Source organism: Nansenia antarctica (genome assembly GCF_963989245.1).
Source record: "Nansenia antarctica genome assembly, chromosome: 5".
Classification (NCBI taxonomy): domain Eukaryota; kingdom Metazoa; phylum Chordata; class Actinopteri; order Argentiniformes; family Microstomatidae; genus Nansenia; species Nansenia antarctica.
In genome coordinates this window covers 55,038,994-55,046,136 of record NC_137690.1, presented here as the reverse complement: position 1 = coordinate 55,046,136, position 7,143 = coordinate 55,038,994, and positions in this window count along the sequence as shown.

Below are 7,143 nucleotides of genomic sequence, written 5' to 3'. Positions count from 1 at the left end.
GTATTATTAATATTGTTAATGTACATACCTTATTATTAATATAATAAATATATTTTAATTGTTAATGGTATTAATATGCATACCTTATTATTCATATTATTAATACTTAGTTATTAATGCTATTAATGTACATACTTTATTAATAATATTGTTAATATTTTATTGTTAATGTTATTAATATACATTCCTTGCTATTCATATTATTAATATACTGTACATACTACCCCCCTACACAATGGACCCAGACAGCCCCCTACCCCCATTACACCTCTCTCCATCCAAGAGAGAGACCGCAACAAACTGTTAAAGAAACTGAATCCCGGCAAGGCAGCTGGACCAGACGCTGTCTCCCCCTCTACATTGAAAAGTCTGTGCAGATCAGCTTTCTCCAGTGCTCATAGACATCTCTAACGTCTCACTGGTTGAATGCAAGGTACCTGCTTGCTTCAAAACATCCACCATAATCAATGTTCCCAAAAAGCGGAGGATCACAGGCCTTAATGATTACAGACCAGTCGACCTGACCTCTGTGGTCATCAGACCTTTGAGCACCTTGTGCCATCATCAACCCCTTCCTCGACCCACTGCAGTTCACCTACAGAGCCAACCGGTCTGTAGACGACACAGTCAAAATGGGACTCACCTTCATCCTCCAGAACCTAGACTCCCCCAGCACCTATGCCTGTTTGTGGATTTCTAGCTCACCGTTATTCCAGCTCTTCTCCAGGACAAGTTGTCCCAGCTGAGTGTGCCTGAGTCTACCTGTAGGTGGAACACTGACTTCCTGACAGACAGGAAGCAGCACGTGCGGCTGGGCAAGCTTGTCTTGGGGCCCCAGACCATCAGCACTGGAGCCCCGCAAGGCTGTGTGCTCTCTCCTCTACTCTTCTCCCTCTAACAGCTGCACCTCTAGCCACCCTTCTGTCAAACTCCTGAAGTTTGCAGACGACACAACCCTCATTGGATTAATCTCCAATGGGGATGAGTCCATGTACAGAAAGGTAGTTGACAGCCTGGCTTCCTGGTGCAGCCAGAACAACCTGTAGCTCAATGCTCTAAAAACTATAGAGATGGTAGTGGACATCAAGAGCAGCCTAGCCCCAACTGCCCCTCTTATCTTGTGTGACTCCCCAGCAGTGTGGAGTCATTCAGATTCCTGGGGACAATAATTCCACAGGACCTCAGATGGAGAGAATTTCACCTCCACCACCATCAAGAAGACCCAGCAGAGGATGTTCTTCCTGGGCAGCTGAAGAAATGCAATATGTAGCAGAAAGTGATGGGCGAGTTCTACATCGTCCATCATCGAGTCCATCCTCAGCTCATCGATCATTGACCGTCTGGTTCGCTTCCTCCACTGCCAAGGACAGAGGCAGACTACAACGGATTATTCGGTCAGCCGAGAAGGTCATCAGCTGCATCCTTCCATCTGTCCTGGACCTGTTCCACTGCCAGGACCAGTAAGAGAGCAGGAAAGATCATCGCTGATCCTTCCCACCACGGTCACCACCTCTTCCAAAAACGTCCATTCGGAAAAAGGTTCTGATCTATCAAGACCAAAACCTTATGCCACCTGAACGGTTTCTTCCCTATGGCACTGGGCCTTCACAAACAAGCCCCCTGCCTCTCACTGACTCTGGACCACCCCCCCCCCCACACACACACACACACACACATTCACACACACACGCACACACATACATACACACATACAACTGACAGAGTAATTTATATTAGTTTCACATTTATTCTAATTTACTTAATTTAATTGTCTTATTATTTTTGTTGCACCAACCTATCATCCAAACCATCTTTAAACTTTAAACAAAGTTTATTTTGGAACTTATCTTGTAGTATACAGTATAGTATTAGTATTTCAGTATGTAGTTTGTATTGTGTTTGTAATAATAAACACACGACACACTCACTCTTAACCCAGTGTGCAGACATAACAGTTGTTTGCTTCAGTGAACTCCCCAGGTACTGTTTGCTTTGAAATGTGTATGTGTGGTTGAAGTTCCCCCTATGCATATTCTGTCTGACACACACACACACACACACACACACACACACACACACACACACACACACACACACACACACACACACACACACACACCTCTCATATCAATGGTAAAATGCTAGGGAGATTGAATTACAGTTTTTCTCAATTGCTAAAACACATTTCACAAAACTTCCCTCCATTTTCCCAAAACTCTAAACACAACACACTTTTCTAAAGCTACATAAGCAAAACCACACCTTCTCTCTTCAAAACTCAAACTTTCACACCAAAACAGCTGCTCAAAGCCTGCAAAAATGTAAACACTATATGCATCATTACAGACTACAACAAAAAAACTGAAAACACAATGTTCAGTGTGTGAGAATGTTCTTTTTTTTCACAACTGCCAAAGCACATTTTTAGAAACCTTACAGTATCTGTTCTCAGAATATATCACTGTAGAGTATTGGGCATTCATAGATTTGTGTGTTTCATATGAACAATATGTAAATCTACAGAAAATACAGTATGTATGTTACGGTACATGTGGGAATACGGTACATGTGGGAAAACTAGGGTTAGGGTTAGGTGCTAGGGTGACTTGGTACATGCTGGCATGTCTAACCCTAACCTTAACCCTAACCCTAACCCTACCCCTAATCCTAATCCTAACCTTAACCCTAGCACCCTAGCACCTACCCCTAACCCTAGTTTTCCCACATGTACTGTATTCCCACATGTACCGTAACATGTACACTACTGTACTGTATCACAACTCAATGCAAACACTACAGAGGATCCATTACACACAACAATACTCACTGAAAACAATGTTCAGGGTGTGATGTTTTTTTAAATTTATTTATGGAACTATACCACACACACACACACACACACACACACACACACACACACACCACAATCATTTGCAACAAGTGTCTTACATTTTGAGTCGTTATGTTTAATGAATGAAGCTAGGTGTGTTCATTGTGTTCAATTTTTGCTGACTGTGGCATGCATTTTGCATCACATGAGCTTTAATTTGAGAATTTGAGCAGAGTTTTTTGCAACTTGTGTTTTAGCAAGACAAAATGTGTTTAGACTTATGAGAAAAGGAGGATTGTGTTTTGTGAATTGTGTCTTCATGTGAAATGTGTTTATGGTTTTGGCAAATGGGAGCTAGTTGTATTAAATGTGTTTAGAGAACTGGTCATTTGGTTTAGAGAATTGGCTTTTGTGTTTTAGCAATTGGGAAAAACTGTAATCAGTAATGCATGTCTTTAGCTCTGCATAGTAACTGTTCAATAATTTCAGTCTTAATTTAAGTCTGCCTGCCTGACTCTACAGTAGTTACCATGGTAACCAATAAAAGGGGTTACATACAGTATTACAGTGTGTTGCCCCTACACACAGATCTACTGGATGTTCAGTATTGGACACTCAAGCCCCTTACCCCCTCCCCTAACAAGTGGTTCAGTTCACTTTATATTACAGTTTGGATTGGATTGGTCAGGAACCAATTTAAAGTGTCTGAAGAGAAGGATGAGGGAATATGGAGATGAAAAGTAAACTGAGAAACGTTTTCGGAATGCAGAGAAAGAGGAGAGGAGAGGAGGAAGTATGGGAGGAGGAAGCGGAATACCCTGGGCCAGTCTTTTCAAGGTCTAGGCCTTGGTTTTGATATTCATTTTGTGATAATTGTTTTTGTATTGACTAATCTATACACCTACACAGTACATTGTTATTCATAGGAGGAAAGGAGGATGGAGAGCGATGGAAGAGCAAGAGAGAGAAAGAGAGAGAGAGAGAGAAGTGAAGAATATATGATCAAGAGCAGTGACAAACATTGTGCCACACACTGAGAGACATACTGTATTACTCTGGGTAACCGCATGAATATTTCACCCTATTATTACCAGAGAGACACCGTTTGTTCTAATCGGGTTTTCTCTACACCCCATCATTTTACTGAGCGCACCTGTAGTGACAGAATGAGAACACAGTGAGAGAGTCCTAGGTATGAGGTGGCACATTACAATTAAACCTTAACAAACAGAGCCAGAGGGAGAGGGATGTTAGTAAAGATTCTGACATCGTGAGCCACTGGCAGCCTAAGGCTATGCAGAAGAGATCCAAATCTACACCTTTTTTTTTCTTCTGCTTTTGATAGCCATTACACATGTCACCTTGTGTGGGAGTGTGTGGGGGGTCTAGTTGGTTTTAACAACACCGCAATGTCAGGTGTTAATGTCACCTCACGTCACGACAATTCCTGGTGTATGTTCATAGAAACTCAATGTAGAAACGAATGCTATGGAGAAGATCAAGCGGAAGGTGAATTAGAAAACGAAGAAGAAATGAAGCGGACTCCCCATTAATAAAAGCGCTGAACTTTTTTCAAGAAGTAGTGTGGTGTGGGGGCGGTTTAGTCTGAACTGCATAGTACTGTTACAAATGTCAAATGGGCAATTTCATGCAACGTGTAAGCACTACCATTGTCAAACCATGGGGTTTAAGCCATGGAATTCCGATAAATACCCTGGAGAGAGATAATTGGATTCTCACCCCACTCACAGTAGGCTTCTGGTTCTATCTGTGCTGTTATTTCACACTGTTTCACCACCACAGATGGCACACGCACACGCACACGCACACGCACACGCACACGCACACGCACACACACACACACACACACACACACACACACACACACACACACACACACACACACACACACACACACACACACACACAGACAGAGAGACTGTCAAGGCTCTCTGTTGGCGGGTTTAATAGAAAGAGCAAATGTTGAGATGAAATGAAATGAGTCTGATTAGACAGACATTTGTCAGCTCAGAAAAGACCAGCTTAAAGCTTATCTGATTAATTAATCATAATACTCATTATACATAATGAATCCATCGACATAAATCCCTACTGACTCAATTGGAAAATCCAACATATAATTTTTTTGTAGAATCAAATGATAAAACCATGATGAAATCCATATACTGTATATATATAAAGTTGGTTTGTGTATCTATTGATTTGGACCAGTCAATGGCAACCCATCAATTGTTCTCGAATCCCTGATGGTTTCCTCCGTAGTAGTAGTAGGCCCAGGTTGTGGCGTGTGTGTAGGCCAAGCTGGCAAGGGGTTGAACACATTGGGCGAAGGCCTAATGATGATAGATTGATACTCTAATATGTTCATGAGCAAATGTTAAAACACATAGCGAAGAGAAGGGTCTGGTTCAGCCATAGTCGGCGCCAAGAGAGAGAATTTGTGTGTGATTTACATAATAATAAATAAAAAATATAACCGCAAGCGGCAATGGGTCATGTTCCTAGAGATATGCCTCCATAACCATACATGGGGTGAGATTGACAGAGATGGGGTAGACCTACAGACAGGTTGTAGATTGACAGATAGGGGGTAGACCTACAGACAGGGGGGTAGACCACTCACCTAATATGGGCCAAGTTGAACTCATTATATACTAAGCTATATGCTTACTAATCTTATGAAGTACCCTAGGACCACGGGCCAGTAAGGTACCAGTCACCTAATTATGGCCTGATATAGATAGGCTACTATGCTATGATGATAATAAACACTAAGCGTAAATACGAAAATGCATTGTGGATTAACCTTCCCCAGTTAATGACCATGTTGTATAGTTTATGTCAAGCATTTCACTACTTATAATGTGCTTACACTATATTCTGCAAGCCTAGCATAGTATGCCACCCCCATCTGACTGAATCAGGTAAAGCGGTCATGAGAAGATAAGTTTTAAAGTGCTATATTAGCATTAGCCTTAGCTTTTAGCCAAAAGGCCTGTTTTTTGAGATATCTGGAAATGCTTCAACATGGTAACACAATGTAGTGCCCTCTATCAGCCTGTCGACTGCCATAATAAATATTGATGTGGCAGAGAATTTGAAAATTCTGGGCCAATTATTATTATTTTTTTTCTCCAATATCTTTAAATGGATCTCTTAACCTTTAACAACCTATAGAGAGATGTGCACCACGCATGTTCATATAATTTATACGTTTGGCCAAATTTTCCACCTGCAGAAAAATCCATCATGGCGGACTTTATAGATTCTTGAGGCAAATATGTTCCCCATGGGGAAAGACCAAGTTAGAATGCACAACACCAATGTACCAAGTTTCATAAATGTTCATCCAACGGAGTGGAAATACCAGTTAATTATTTACTTTTGGTTATTATAGCACCACCTATGGTCTAATCATGGTCATTCTTTCTGCCATAGATACGGTACTGATGCTCTCTAGATGTGGCATGCACATTTATAGCATTTTTGGTCAGGGACTTTTTGAGCTATTTGACCAAAGCGGGGAAAAGAATAATAATAAGAAGTATAGCACCAATAACAATACTGTTCCTACTACTACTAGGAACACTAAAAACACTATTGGGTTGCCCATGATTACACAAACAGAATTCATTAAACCCAGAATCGCACAAGTTTGATCACAAGTGTGTAGTGCGTGTGTGTGTGTGTGCGTGTGTGTGTGTGTGTATGTGTGTGTGTTCCCTTATTCACGATTGCCTAAAGATGAGTGATGCACAAGCTAATTGGGAATCATTGAGCCACTAAATGTGTCAGGCTTTTAATTGCCATTGTCATAGGGGAAATCTCTCTGAGAAATAGTACTTGGCTTGAGCGGTGTCTTCCTCCACCTACCAACAGATGAAATTACAGCCATTCGGGCAAAGGGTTAAAGCCAACCAGTTCCTACTAGCTAAACTAATGTAGGAGGACCTACTGTATATAATCCACTGGTGTGGAATATCAACTTGACTTAAGACAACTTTTATAGAAAGTATCATCATTGCACAATATCATGTCTGAATTTCGATTTTCTGTTGAGTCATTCAAGGGCAGTAGATGAAGTGCTGGATAGAGTCAGAGGGCAAAGCCTCAGAGGGATAATTAGTCTGACAAACTATGGTTTGGGAGTGAACTGTCCTTGTGGCTAGTTGTGGAGCTGCTTCACGTTGAGAGGGTTGATTCTACAGTTGGCAGAGAGGGAACTATCTACACAGACAGGCTGGCACAGTAGACACATGCCCGGTCTGATGTTTACACATTCTGGATGGATG